Source organism: Cygnus atratus, chromosome 1 (genome assembly GCF_013377495.2).
Source record: "Cygnus atratus isolate AKBS03 ecotype Queensland, Australia chromosome 1, CAtr_DNAZoo_HiC_assembly, whole genome shotgun sequence".
Lineage (NCBI taxonomy): Eukaryota > Metazoa > Chordata > Aves > Anseriformes > Anatidae > Cygnus > Cygnus atratus.
The window spans coordinates 33,484,563-33,499,731 of record NC_066362.1 but is presented as its reverse complement, the minus strand read 5'-3'; the positions used below and the strand labels follow the sequence as shown (position 1 = coordinate 33,499,731).

Genomic DNA, 15,169 nt, shown 5'->3' with positions numbered 1-15,169 from the left:
TACTATGCTTCAGAAGCATTCCTGATACTGAAAAAAATTAAATCACACTGTGGAGTAAGAGAGTGTTTTCTTCCACAGAGCCAAGAATGACAAAGTCACAGAGAGGATATTTTCGACATATAAGGATATGTTTTAGACATCCTTTCATACTCATAAGTATCATTATAAGTAGCTGAAAGATTTGCTTAGATGTCCATGCTTCTGAGCTTTTAATAGCAACTAAAGGAAAGATTTCTCAGTTGCTAACTTCTGGATACATCATTTAAAACAGAGGATATCAAAAGACCTTGTGAATAATTGAGTGCAATACCCTTTAATAGTGCCATCATATAATCCTAATCTCAACAGTTTAATGAGTCTGTAATATTTTATTTCATTGATCAATTAGTAGTTAAGTTTCAGAATTATTTCCCTTATTGATCCTCAGCTGTATAAAGTAATCATATCGTTGAACTATCTATTCCTTGGAGAGGTTTATGAAGCAAAAAGTTAAAATTGTCTAAAAGGTCACTAGAATTTATAGACTGTTCAATTACAAAGAAGAAATATTGATAATTAGTTAAACAAGCTTCTTGCATCTTCACCACCAAATTTATAGGAGATAAGTAAGAGCTTCATTTCTGGCTAACTTCATCTCTCTAATTGTAAATACTTTGAAACTTCTATTATATTTAACTTGGAGAAACAAAGAAGCAAATGGAAGTGTGCTTAGGACAGGCTAATTATAACTTTGCCCATCAATTTCAGAAAAATTCAGTCATTTAGACTGTATCTCACTGTAACTCTTAGCTTTTAATTCTCCAATAAACAAATAGACATAAGAAAATTTAATGATATTTCCCATGAAACATAAAAGCAAAAAAAATAATAATTTAAATTAAAATCAGAAAAATGATATAAATTTACAATATAATTGTAAAGAATACCGTAGGGAAATTATACTTAAAAAGATAAGGTGACTTTAAACAATATGTAGCATTTGTAACCACTGTGCTCAAACTGAGTCTTATGGCCCATGTTTAAGAGCATTTTTTATTAATTTGCTCAGTGATGGTTCAGACTGAGCAACAACTTAATTAGTTCAAGCATAGTGTCAATAAGAGAACAGGTGTGGATACCATTATACCAAAGAAACAGGGATGTGCTGCTCAAGCTAAAAAAGCCCCTGCTTAAATCAAACTTTTGCTTAAATCAAGCCCTAGGGTCCCTTATGCTATGCTCTTCTGTTAAAAAGGAACAGGAACTGGTGGTTTCGCATCACTTATTTCAGAATAAAACAAACTGGAAACTCCCGAGCTGAGAGCTATCAAGTCCTAAATGGTCCACCTTATCTGAAAATTTCAACTGCCAACAGGCAATTGCTCATCTTAAAATGTTTGTCTAGTGTTTGCAGTACTTCTGGGGATGGTTCAACAACTATTAGTTTCTTCAATTTTTCCATGGAATGGCATGTGGATGTCCATGGTGTGAAGCAAGTTCTCCCTGAAATACTTGAACCCATACACTGAAGTTGCATTACAGATAAAAGTGCTTACATTTCTAATAATTAAGATGCCAAAATAAGTTTAAAGAAACATTGCATTACTATCAAACCATGAACAGATATCAAATGAGACCAACAATCAAATTGAGTTTGCTTTGGAAATAAAGACATTACAGAGGAAGCAGAAGAACACAGAATCTTGAAAAACATAAGGGGAAGAGAAACTGTACACAGCAATCAAAAGAAAAGCTTTCCCATCAAAATGAGCTCTGCACAGTCTGTCAGTATCAGTGTGACCAGAAAATCCATTCTGATCAAAATAGCCATGAACAGACATGAATTGACCCCTTGGGAATTTCTTCAGGACTTTAGAAACAACCCATGGAACTGAGTAATTTTCTTGCATTTGTGTTGTTTTCTGGGACTTGAAATTTATCCATGTATCCTTTCTGAAACTTCTCCTTCCTAGGAATAACATCAAAAGAAAAGTAGATGTAGATGGCCTTCCTCAGCCTGCCCTGGAGCTGACAGCATGACCCAGAGGATGTGCTTACCACCACACAAGTAAGCAAAGGGAACAACCCTTCCTCTCTCTCTTCCTCTCTTCCTTCCTCTAATACTCCACCTGTAGTTATATCATTTGAGAACAGCAAAAGAGGCAGGAGAGGAAAGGCTGGAGAAGTGATTAAAAGAGGCAGAATGGCATTGGGAGAGAAGAGTTTTGGGATAGGAAGGAGCCCCTTTTTCTGGAATGGCACACTGGCAGGAGATGAGCAGGGACTCACAGCAGGAGAGGCCGGGAGCTGAAGGATCCTGTGCAGATGACACCACAGAATGGAGCTGTGGAGCAGGACAGGCAGGCAGCCATGGGCAGGTGGCCTCTGGGAGGATATGGCATCTGGCATGGAAGGTGCAGCTCTCCTCAGATGCTTCTGCGTGGAACCATGATTTGAGGCCAGACATCTCTCCCCTTCTGCCCCTGTATCTGCACCAAGAACAGCAGAGCCACCATGGCTGCTGCTTTTCTGTGTTTTCTCTTCTATTCTGCTTATAAATGTTATTTATGGCTGAACCAGGGCAAATTGCACTTCCAAGATAATGACTACAGACAGATCAACAGAATCCATTTGCATTTCACTGGTTTTTGGCTTCAGTCCTTGTTTATGCCCTGAGGAAAATGTTGGTAAATTTGGGGAATTGTCTGCTATTGAGTAGACTTTGGGGAAAATTTATGTCATACTAAAAGAGAGTTGTCTGCTCAAAGGAAGGATTGCTTTATTATTATTAATTTTATTTCTCTATAACATTAATTCTGTAATTCATTTATTTTCTGAAGTAATAATGTCATGTTGGTCATTTGCCACAGTAATAGAGGGTGATGTCATGAAAGTTACAGATTTTTGATGCGTTCCTGCAGGAAGCTGGCTTGTTAGAGGTGTTCACAACAAATGATGAAGAAAAAATCTAATGGAAAGAAATCCTCCAATAGCATGGGATGTGGAACACACGGATTTTTTTTATTTTTTTCTGGAAAAGTTTTTAGGTGTAACAAACAAGTAGGAAGAGTGGAAGGAGGATGAATATTATCACAGAGAAATGCACAAGCAGTCCTGTCAGTGGGATGCTTTTGCACAGAGCCCAAATAGCTATTAAATATTTCCAGTAAATTTCCTCTTTAAATGATTACTCATTTTCTGAGACATTCAGCTCTGAAATGAGTGATTTGAAGACAGATATAAAATAAAGAATTACACATGGCAAAAGGCAAAAATCTAAAAAGTTAGGCCAAGTAGAGACCCATTATTATTTTGTACTTTGTTGTACATTGCTTTTGCAATTGAACAAGCAATATTCAAAATATTTTATAGAACACAGCACAAAAAAGATCATGGAATTGGAAATGGAATAAAAAGATAAATGCATAACTTTATATAATGTAAATATTTTATAGAAAAAAAATATTATTGGTAGCTACCTTGGATTTATACATAAAAACTCTTTGTTTATTCACAGTTCACGCTCACTTAGGTACCACATACATATGGCCCAAAATATTTTTCTATAGTCAGGATTATCTTGTGGGCCCAATAATAAAAGTATTTTGAGTTTGATAGATAAATTATTAAGACTTGGTCATCACAAACCCTAGACCATCTTCATCAGCCATACCATGTCCATGTAAGAATTTGACAACAGACATTGCACACGCTTTTGTACTGAAAGTCAGAATTCCTCACTGAAGTTAGCATTACAATGATTATTTGCATGAAGAATTTTATTAACTACAGCTACATCTTTTTTTTTTCTCATCTCTTCGTACTGTTAAATCTGTTGGTAGGCTGCTGTAGAGCCATAGCTACAGCAGTCTACAAACCTTGTCTCAGAATGTTGTTAATGTTGGACTTAGAGGGATTTTTCCCAGATTCCTAAGGAATGTTGAATTATTCCAATCCTGCTCTGATCACCTTCTTCTAGGAGTTATTTGTTTTGTTTCTTCTCAAGAATAACTTAATGGTCAGCAAAGTAATGAAAATAATGCAAAGTAATTAAATAAGCACATAATGTTGTTTTATATATATAACTGCCTTAAGGTTTAGAGTGGAAAAAAGACTGATGAAAGAAGACATGAGCCACCAGCTCATGTGCCAAAGTAAGCATTTCTATTTAAAGAGTACCACTACAGCTCTGTCTCTGCTGACAGCATACACCATACGCACAGTGCCTGATAAGAAAATATCAAGCACCAGAGGACTTCAGATGGGATTAACACACATTATGGTCCAACATAATCATTATGATAATCTCAACCGATCCCTGGAACTACAGGTCATGTAATAAAAACCAAGCAAACAAGCAAATAAATAAAAAAAGCCTGTTCTACTCCAAGGTTTTGAGGACAAGGAATTAAGACAAAAAGTTTTAAACTGCCCTCCCGTTGGCATTCTGGTATGGGGATGCTGTATTTAAACATTGTCTCTACCAGCATAGTAGGATAGAAATAGCTCATTAGTTCCTGATTATGTGGCTTTAAAGTAAGATTTTCTGAAGTCTTTCAAATGTAGACACTTAGATCACTTTGAATATGAAGGAGATATGTAGGCTTTAGGCTCTTCAAAGCTGTTCTCTGAGAAAAATAAGGGATTTTGAAATTTCTCTGGGTCTTTTAAGGTCTTTTATTTTTTAATTTAATAAAAGTTTTGGATATTGCTTCAATATTCAAGTCAAGATATTATTTAAATTAGCCTTATCTTAAACATATATAATTAACTTAAGGGCTTGAATATTAGATGCCTCATGTGCATCTATGTGCAATACCGTACGATTTTCAAGCATGGCTATGAATGTCTTTTCCTGAGAGAAACACATTATCTATCCTATTATCTTTTTTCCATTACCTTCCTGTAACATGTGAACTGTTTGGGGAATGAGGTGAGACTTCATGCAAAGCTGAATGTTACAGAAGGGAAAAGTCAGTATTATCAGATGATATTATTGATGATATTCTCTATAAAGCTTATGATAAAAAAAATCAATACTAATAATAAATTTTATCATAATACATTTTATCTTCTGCTCCAAACAGAGCACAGACCAATAGATTGGCTTATGTGTACCTCCTGATGCAGGATTGATTTTATTTGGCTTTTTTTGTTTGTTTCTGGACCCTGGGTCCATGAGCCTGGCTATTTCCAGACTGGTACATATGGGATGGCCACAAAACAACCTCTAGTGTCTGATTTTTCCTTCAAAAGATTTCTGTTGTAATGCCAATGAAACTTGACTGTGTTCTCTGGAAAATATAATGACAGTGAAAGCCTAGGGTAGATCTATAACTGCAGTACATTAGACCTTCCCACAGCGGACCATCACGTCTTACTTACACAAAATATAAGTTTCTCCTACAGGAGTTCCTACTGGTTTTATGTTTCAACACACCAGTCTGAACAAGCAGTTTAGAATTACCAACAGCCTTTACTTCTTCCAGTTGTTTTGCCCTCACTGTAATTTGTAAATATTGGTTTGAATACTGCCATAAGTAAGGCAAAAAGCATTTTTGTTGCATGGAGCAACAAAAAATGGAGTTGTGGGACTGTGATAAAAAGGATGAGGGGTTCATCTGGGAAGGCTCAGGGAAGACTGAAATGGCTGTGACAATAGTAACATTGAAGGACTGGGGAAAGGAGTTGGAGTAAACATAAGGATCCTGGGTATATTGTTGAGGACAGATACATCCAGGCTGAGTGGAAGCCTGGCACTGAAGAGGCTGAGCAGAAAGGACGGAGGAAGAAGGACATGTCCTCTCCCCCCTGTCCCCTTTGCAACAAGGATACATGCCTGGAGGAGATGAAGCATGCATTGACTTCAGCCACAGTCCCTCCACTCACCTGCACTACTTGTGCCAGGACCATGTCAGCTGTGAGCAATGGATGTGTTCGTTATATTAATTTGGCAGGCTGAACACAGAGTGCAATCCAGAACCAGATGCTGCCTCCAAAAGTGGAAGCAGTAATGAGAGCTGTTTGTTGGAAACACCATGGATCCTTCCTCAGAGCCCTGTGCTGGAAAAGTGATGTAATTTATTCTCCCCTTTCCAACACAAATGCATCTGGACTATCAACTCCAGATTTGCTTTATTTCCATTTTCTTTGTTTCTGTTTAATTAAGCTTCCTGGTACCTAAGAGGATAGTAAAAAAAGCAACAACAACAACAACAACAAAAACAACAACCATAACTATGAAACAAAACAAACCCAAATGGCTTCTCAAGCAAAGAATTAAATGTCAGCACATTTACCCAGAAATTAAAGTCAAAGACAAACATCTTAAAATTTGCAGTGCTGAAGTTTTCATCTAAACTATCTGTCATTGCATAAGTAGATTCAGATCACACACACACACAAGAAAAAAAAATCAACATTTTCTATACGGTCTTGTATGATGCTTGTTTGTTTCTTAAACAGGTTAACAAACTGCCTTCTCAAATCTATAAAATATGTAAATGAGAAGAAAGAGTAGAACTTGGATTGCTGCCCTTGAACCCAATCCAGCCTGAACTTCATAATTCAGCCCAACACAGATTTTAGCTTTCTTGATTTTTTGAGACATTTGAGTAAAGACTCTATTGTTATTATCATGCTGATGATAGGTCCTAAACTCCTTAAATGTCAAACCATGTTTAGCAGTATGAGACTACTTTTCCTACTAATAAAAGAAAACCAAAGATGCCCATATCCTGTGGCTAAAGCATGTTCCTCACAGGGATGGTCCTTTCTCCCTGGATCTGCCACAGAAGGGATGCTCCCCTGAAAACACAGGCACCACTGCTTTTCTGTCGAGGCAACCATGCTCCTGCAAGAGTTTTCAGCTCTTGGATGACACTGTTCTCCTGTTCCAGTTCTTCCTCAACAGCTGTTCCAGTGCCTCTTTCTTCCTCTACCTTTCTGATTACTTTTTTCTGGTTTTCCTCCAGTAGTTTACTACTTGATAAACAACCTTTTTTCCTCTAATTAAAAACCTCTGTAGATGAAATACTTTGTGTGAAAATGAAGCAAGTAAAAAAGATTTTAAGACTATTTGGACTAAAACTAAAAGTATTTTGCTAGTAGAAGAAGGAATACCAAACTCAGCCTCATCCTTTCAGACCTGTGACACGAATTGTACCACTCATTTGTCAGTACTGGAGAATTTCACACTGAGATGAAACAGAAATGAATGTGCAATAAAGTATAAGGAATCAACAAATGGTAAACAAACAAACAAACAAAGATCCCATTTGCAATATGCATGCAGTATGGACTACAATATGTAATTAAGCACTAAGAAATAGCAAAAAATAGCATTGAGAGTATTCCAATAGAATACTAATATATATGGTATCTACCCACAGACTGAGCCATTTATAGCATCAGTGAGTAATAAATGGACTGTATAATGAAATAATTATCCCATTAAAAATTGGCTACTTAGAAAAGGTAGAGACTTCCAAATTACAGACTTATTTTGTGGAGGAACACATCAACTGCTTATTCTGTAAAAACTAAGGTTTCAGAGTCAGAGAGCCAAGAAAAAAAGAAGCCACCATCTTACATGAGGGCTCATGAGTCAAGCAGTGGGAGCTAACTAAGATGGAAAAAAACAAGGCAATATACTGAAACAATCCAAACAGCAGAAATTTTTGCATTTAGCTGGAGTAATAGATAGAGTCCTTTAGACCCAGTGAGAAGGTGCTACAATACTACTCTTCATGAGAGTCTACTTACAGCAGATGCAGAGGTGTCTACAACAGACCAGAAGCAATACTCCTCACCTGCTTTGACCTCCTGGAAGGGCTTTATGACCATTTCTCTGTGTTATATGGTCTCCTGTGTCAAGGAGGAAGAGGAGACATCTCCTGAGGGTGTTAAATGCTATCCCCAAAGGCCTCAGGAGGCGGTTCTTTCTTTCTATTCACTGCAAAAGTAAACTAGACAATTGCCATCAAGATGGATAAATTTAGGCAAGGATTCACAGAAAGAGAAAATCCAGTTACATAGTAGATGAAAGCTTTCACAATAACGGTGGCCACGCATTGGAACCAATGTCCAGAAATGGTGTGCAATCTCTACACTTGAAGATATAAAATTGTTGAAAAAAGCCCTGAGCAACTTGGTGTAGCTTTGAAGTTTGTACTGCTTTGGGTAGAGTGGTTCCACAGGTCTCTTCCAGCCAAAATTATTCTACGATTGCATTAATCCTTTCTGCAGAATGCTAACATTATTTATGCCCCCAAAGCTCCTCATGCCTTCATGACTTTTTCTCCTTGTGTAATGCTGTGTTTTCCCTGCACACATCCAACTGAGAGAGCTCAGAGTGGTCCAGACATTGAAGGAAGCATGACACAGGTCTAGCTTGCCTCCACATCATACACATTTTTCAACCAAATATTTTCATACCATATTATATCTGTATTGGATTAAAATAAGGGAATTTTATTGAATATTTTCAGCTACAGATACTGTCATATCTATCTAAACAATTGCTAATGGGTATACAATTTTAGAGGGTTTTTAGCAAGTGAAAACATATTAGCTGAATGTTTACTGTACAAAACAGATGTAGCATTCAGAAATGAATAATCCAGTGATGCATTTATGAATGCATTAATTAAAAAAATATATTTTTGAACATATCTGAATGCTCACTTTGACATAGAAATAGGAAATCCATGGATGCATTTCCATCTGAGCTTTTTTTGACCATACATGATATTTAGAAACCCTTAACAAAACCTCACTTTTATCTGTATAGGCAGTCCTGCACCATTTATATATTATAAATAAATACAAATAAATTCAATGAATGTTGAAGAATGAGGCACTGCTGAGAGAATATATTTTTTATATTTTTCATCTTTCATGTTAGTCAGTTTTAATTAGCTCCAATTAAGTTTCTATTATGCAAACAGCTTCAATACATTTATTCAAGGATCCCGTGTTTAAAATACTGATAAACAGAGCCCAACAAATATCAGATTAAGAAAAATACAGTTCCAGATTTGGTCTAGCTTGAAATTGCTGTAAACTATATGAGAGCAGACTGTGAATTTAGGTGATGTGTCATGAACACAAAGAGGTTCTGTCCCACAGAGGACTTGTTGTCTACAGGACTACTGAAAGAGCCTGTACTAGTATTAATCTGAGTTGATTCAGTACAGGTGGCTATTAAAGGCAATGTGAACCCCCAAACCAGCTGCTAGAAATAGTTGCATGACTGTCATCCTCAGCTGTTCTCTCTCCCTCGAGCCATGCCCCAAGTTGTATTGGGTTTGTGTGCTAAAGTTGTGGTAACACAGGGCTGCAGGGGTGTCCTCTGTGAGAAGAATCCATAAACTGCCCCATGTTAGATAAGGGCCAGCTCCAGATGGCTTCAAAGGGACCTGCTGCTGCCCAGAACCATGCCAATAAGTGATGTTGTTTGTGCCTCTGGGACAGCAGATTCAAGAAAGGGAAAACAGCTGTGCAACAGCAGCTGGGAGAGTGAGGAGTGAGAAGCAGCCCTGCAGACACCCAGGTCAGGGCAGAAGGAGGGCAGGAGGTGCTCCAGGCATGCAGCAACAGTTCCCCTGTGGCCTGTGGAGAGGCCCCTGGTGGAGCAGGCTGTCCACCTGCAGCCCATGGGTCCCACATGGAGCAGATCTCCACGCTGCAGCCCATGGAGGAGCCCCCGGTGGAGCAGGTGGATGTGGCCTGGAGGAGGCTGCGGCCCATGGAGAGCCCCCGCAGGAGCAGGCCCCGGGCCGGAGCTGCAGCCCGTGGAGAGGAGCCCACGCAGGAGCAGGGGGTCTGGGGGGAGCTGCCGCCCGTGGGGGACCCGTGCTGGAGCAGTTTGCTCCTGGGGGATGGACCCCGTGGTACGGAGGCATGTGGGAGCAGTTCTTGAAGAGCTGCTGCCTGTGGGCAGCCCCCGCAGGCTCAGTTCAGGAAGGATGGCATCCTGTGGGAGGGACCCCACGTGGAGCAGGGGCAGAGAGTGACCGTGAAGGAACAGTGGAGAGGAAGTGTTAGGGACTGACTGCAGCCTTCATTCCCTGTTCCCCTGTGCCACTCAGGGAGGAGGATATAGAATAGGGTGGATGGGGGAAGGCGTTTTCAGTTTGTTTTCTTTATTTCGCACTTCTCTAGCTTGTTAGTAATAGGTAATAAATTACATTAATTTCCCTACTCTGAGCCTGTTTTGCCCATGATGATAATTGTTGAGTGATCTCCCTGTACGTATCTCAACCCTTGAGCCCTTTCCGTCATATTTTCTACCCCTTTTGAGGAGGGGGAGTGAGAGAGTGGTTGTGGTGGAGCTCAGCTGCCCAGCTGGGTAAAGCCTCCACAAAAGCCTCACCAAGGAGCAGCCCTGTCCTTCTTCTCCCCATGCACCCATAACTGGGGCTGCTCTGTGGTGTTGCTCCATTTGCACCAAGGTGCAAATACTAGTGGACTTTGGAAGTGTTTAAAGGATTCTTATGGCAACTCCATCAGATGAGCCAGTATGTTTAAGGGACATTTTTTTACACCGTTTCCAAGCACAACACCTAAAACTCAAAGTTTAAAATTAAATAAACTTAATTAATTAAATTAAAAATTGGTTAACCATTAGACTATTAGGGTTCAGGTACAGTAGCAAAGAATTTTTTTACCATGCTTGTGGTTAACTAAAAAATTCTAATAACTGATATTGAGCTTGCAAGATGATTTGATTATGCTTTCAGTCTTTGTAGAATTAAACTCCGTGTTACATATCAAATAGGTTAGGTCAAATTCCTAGAAACAGAAAAAACAGTATTGCAAATACACTTGGATTTCATCAGCTGAAATGTATTATCTCAAATATAAACTGTTTTCTAGGCAGTACACTTAGGATGCTCAGATATTGAATCTGACACAGAAGTTCTCATCAAATCTGATATAGATAATAGATAGGAAATAGCCTGATGAATTGAAATGATTTCACATCACAAGTGTCCAAATTAATTCTAGGAGAATGAACTGAGATTCAGCCTAGAGATCCCTTTCTACTATGCTTTTTTTCCAGCACTTTTTCCTGTCACATGGAATGGAGTAACCACCAAATAACAATAATACAAGCACCCCTCTTACATGACAGGTCTGAAATGTATGTCTGGGCTCTCCCTATTTTCTAACACAAAGCTGGATAGATGTCCATCAAGTAATGACCAACGTTTTGGTCACGATAGCCATACTTCTGAGTACAGAAGGCTAGACTGGCTTTGAGTGTCACTGTAAATATCCGCATGGTCTGACCTCAGAAAAATGTGAAGGATAGCCACTTTACATAATAGGATTGTAACAATAATTTGTTGAATCCACACTATCTTTGTTATTCATTACTTCTAAAGGTAAACATTAAATCTGAATAGAATATAGTCCCAGTTAATAATGGGGCATTTCAACCCGAGGCAGAGATCGTGATACACAGGGAACTAATTTAGAGCTGTCCGGTAATCTGTATTTGCTAAATACTCCCCAGGGCACAGCTGTGCTACTGGCTGCTAAAAAAATAGAACAGTCCCCAAGTTAATGTGCAGCTGTGGTTTGGGAAAAACAAAAACAAAACAAACAAACAAAAAAAAAACAGGAAACATGTAAATCCTGTACTTGATCTTTTGGAAGATATATCTATTCAAAGTCCTGTAGAAAATCTGAATATCCAGAAAATTTACAGAATATAAGCACAAATAAAATAAAGCAATTAGGAATAGTGTCTAAATTTGCAAACCCCCCGGGTCAAAAGTTTTTTACCATTAGCCAACATTCCCGGTAAGAAAATCAGTAAAGAATAGGCATATGTTCTGGAGTATGGCATGCTGTCACACCAGAAGGTCTGGCATGTAAAGTAATTCTAGGCCCAAAAGCCCAATACATTTTATTTCCCTTCAGGCAAGCAGAAAGAATCCTAGCCAAAGTTATCAGACACCATGACAATCAAAAAGAACAATCAATCAAGTCAGGCTCTCTAACATGAAAACTTCATATGGAAGGAGGTCACATTCTTTAGACAGATCCTCTGTTCATCAGAAATGAAGACTTTAATTAATTATAATATGTGAAAGTTCATTTTGAATTATTGAATAGTTCTGAAAAGAGAGAAAGAGAATGAGAGAGAGAAAGACTATCATAAAAAAATCATTCTCACTTTTTTAAAACTTTCATTTTATTTATTTATTTTTTTAAAGGCGCTACACTTTGGAATATATATATTTCCAAAGTAAAATAAAATGGTTTATTTTGGGTCAAGTACAAATCAAACAAAAAAATACTTGTTCTTCCAGCAAAACTAAATGTATATTAGCTATTCACTTTGCTCTAAACTATAGACTAGTACTTTCAAGCAGAAACAAATTGGAAAGCACTGAAATGAAGGAAAACAGGTGCCTTCTGCAAGAGAGAAACCAGCCCAAGGCAAATCAGCAAGAAGATCATGAACATGATGGGGATGAAATGCACAACATCTAAATATCTTCATGACAGCCCCTGCCGGTAATGTTCCCACAGAGGCCAGGCTGTTATTGAAAACGTTTTTCTTGGCAGAACGATAAAATAACACCTGATCTCTCCAGGGATGGGGTTGGTCCCAGCTGGATCCCCAAAATGCCACTTGCAGTGGCCTGCATCAGCAGTGGCAAATAAGATGCCACACTAAAAAAAGAAAAAAAAGTCTTTTTTTTTTTTTTTTTAATGAAAAGCTACTCATAGACTTTTAGACCCACAGCTTTAAGTTTTGTTTTTAAAGCCCCCTTCCTCAGTTGTTTAACACTTACCTTATTTACATTCACTTTTCAGAGCTGGAGTGGCCATGCGCTGAGATGCTGGGAGGAGAGACCCTGCAGCACAGGGAGGTAGGAGGTGAAGCTGTGTTAGTCCTGTCCCTCCCCACAACTATTCACATCTCTACAAACAGAACAGTGTAGCTGGTCTTACTTTTCTTCAGTCATTTTCTCTTCTGTTTTCTCATGGACTGGATCAGCATACTTTTCATTCAAAAACAATGACAAAGTTTCAGGTGACTTTTCCATCTTTAGGGTCAGAATCCAGACCAATTAATCCATCCAAATGAACTTCAGACTGGCAATGGTTTCACCACAATTAGATCATTATTTTCTGATAAAATCAGGAAGGGCTCTTGCATCATGAAGACCAGCCCTCCTTCAGCCAGGCTGCAGTATTTCACTCCTGTAATAGCCTAAAACAGTGTATTGAAGGCACATCTTCTTAAAAGCAGCTTCATTTTAACATTTATCATTGTTACTCTAAAAGGCAAAACAAAATAAATCCTGTTTTCCTACAGGGCATAAATGCAAAGTCTCAGAGGTGTTTTTGTGGTTTGAGGTTTATAAATGCAAAGCTGGTTTCTGTCAACCCAACATTTTGCCCCAAACTGTCATTTTGCTGGTGGAAAATCAGTGGGTGGAAAGCAGAGAGGAGGGAAAAAAATGCATTAAGAAAGATAAAAACATTTTTCGGATTTTGAAAAGAAGTATGTTTATTTCTGCTTCTGTATTTTATTTTCTACTGTATTTTATTACAAATGGTGATTTTTTATGCACTGTATATTACACAGAATTTTACAACATCATTAACAGTCAATGCACAGCTTTCAATGCACAGCTTTCAATGCACAGCTTTTGAGGCTGATAATGTATTCTGCTGGTCAGCATTGATCATGTGTTAATATACCTTTTTTTGGAAGCAAGTACAAGCAAGCCATAATTATATATTCCTTTACACCAGATACTGTCTCCCCTTGCTCCCCTCTGGCAGTGGCTCCTCATCTTTTGGGTAGCCCCCTGAAGTTGATGTTGGTTAGCTCAGAAACAAGAGGGTTTGACCCAAAGACTTTATGACCATTGTGAAGAATGTGCATTCCTGAGCTGGGTTGTGGGCGGCACCCCTGGCCACCCCATGCAAAGCAATCACTTCTTCCTAGTTCCATGGAGAAGACAACAGGGCAAGGCTGGGAACACCAACACCAGCACCAAGACAGGTGAAGGACAGTGGTGTGCTGTCACCTTTCTCCTCCCACTCCTCTGCCCCAAAAGTCCCATCCAAAGATGTGCGGTGAAGAGAAGAACAAGTAACTGCACTGCTAAAGATCATATTATGATGTGTACAAACGCTATTGGGGACGCTACAGTAAAAATAATAATTGAAGCCTAAGGCAAGCTCCTGCCTTTCTTTCAACCCACACAATGAAAGTTTGGAAAGCAGTAGAAAGTAGGGAGTTCTTCGCAGTGGACAGCTGATAGCTCCGGTTTCCGAGACCAGGCCCAGCACACACATAAAATTATTGGCTTCTGCTTCCTTAAGTATCTCTTAATTAAAAGAACTGAAAAGAGCTGGTTCTTGTGTTATAAGAAAGTGTAATTAAGCATACTTGAGGGTTTCTTGTATGTTCTAAATTGAATAAAAAAAATCATTACAACTGGGAACACCAGGAACACCAATCTTAGGAACACCTAAGATTGAGGCAGCTAGGTCAGCTCTCACACTCCAGTTGTGTTTTCCAAATGGTCATCCATGGTCAAGCCTCAACACTGCACTCCAGTAGGCAGTTCAGGGTAGATTAACCCAATAATTAACACTTTAATTATCCTGCTTTTCTGTAGCAGTATACTGATTCGCAGTAGCTTCGATAGTGGAAGAACCCTGGAAATATTTGACACTTCTCTTTTATTAGTGAAGTCTGCCTTTTATTTTATAGTTGTATATAAAAGTATTATCTAGGTAGTCTATATACAAGTATATATAATTATATATATATATGTATACACACACACTGTTCCCCAGTAATTATATCTTTATAGTTTAATTTCTTGTCTAAGTCCTCACTGTATATAAGAATTTAGAGAGGTCAGTTTTAAAGAGTTGAAAGACAGGTGACAGGTAGCCCCATCTTTCTTGCTGAAGGCTGAAGGTATCAGAGGAAGATTGTTTTCATTTCTCTCCCTTTCTTTCTTTTTTTCTCTACCTCTCTTCTCTCCCCCTCACCCCAAAAATCAGACCATTACCCAATTCAATCAAATGACCTATGGGGCTCATTCTGTGTGCGTTCAGGTCATGAACCTCCCACTGCTTTTGATAAGAAATCTGCAGAAGCTGGCATTACTAACCCGTGTTTGTATGATGGGCTTGGGTCCTC

The 15,169-nt window shown here is 38.6% G+C and overlaps 1 long non-coding RNA gene across 1 annotated transcript in view; it reads right to left on the bottom strand.

Moving 5' to 3' along the window:
• LOC126913685 (uncharacterized) overlaps positions 1 to 13,090 on the bottom strand; it is a 50,640-nt gene extending 37,550 nt beyond the window's left edge. Inside the window, exons 1-2 of the long non-coding RNA XR_007709355.1 lie at positions 12,952 to 13,090; positions 12,792 to 12,854 (exon numbers count right to left, since the gene is read on the bottom strand). This is a non-coding gene — a long non-coding RNA (uncharacterized LOC126913685). The remainder of the gene's footprint in view (positions 1 to 12,791; positions 12,855 to 12,951) is intronic.
• Between the last annotated feature and the right edge of the window lie 2,079 nt (positions 13,091 to 15,169).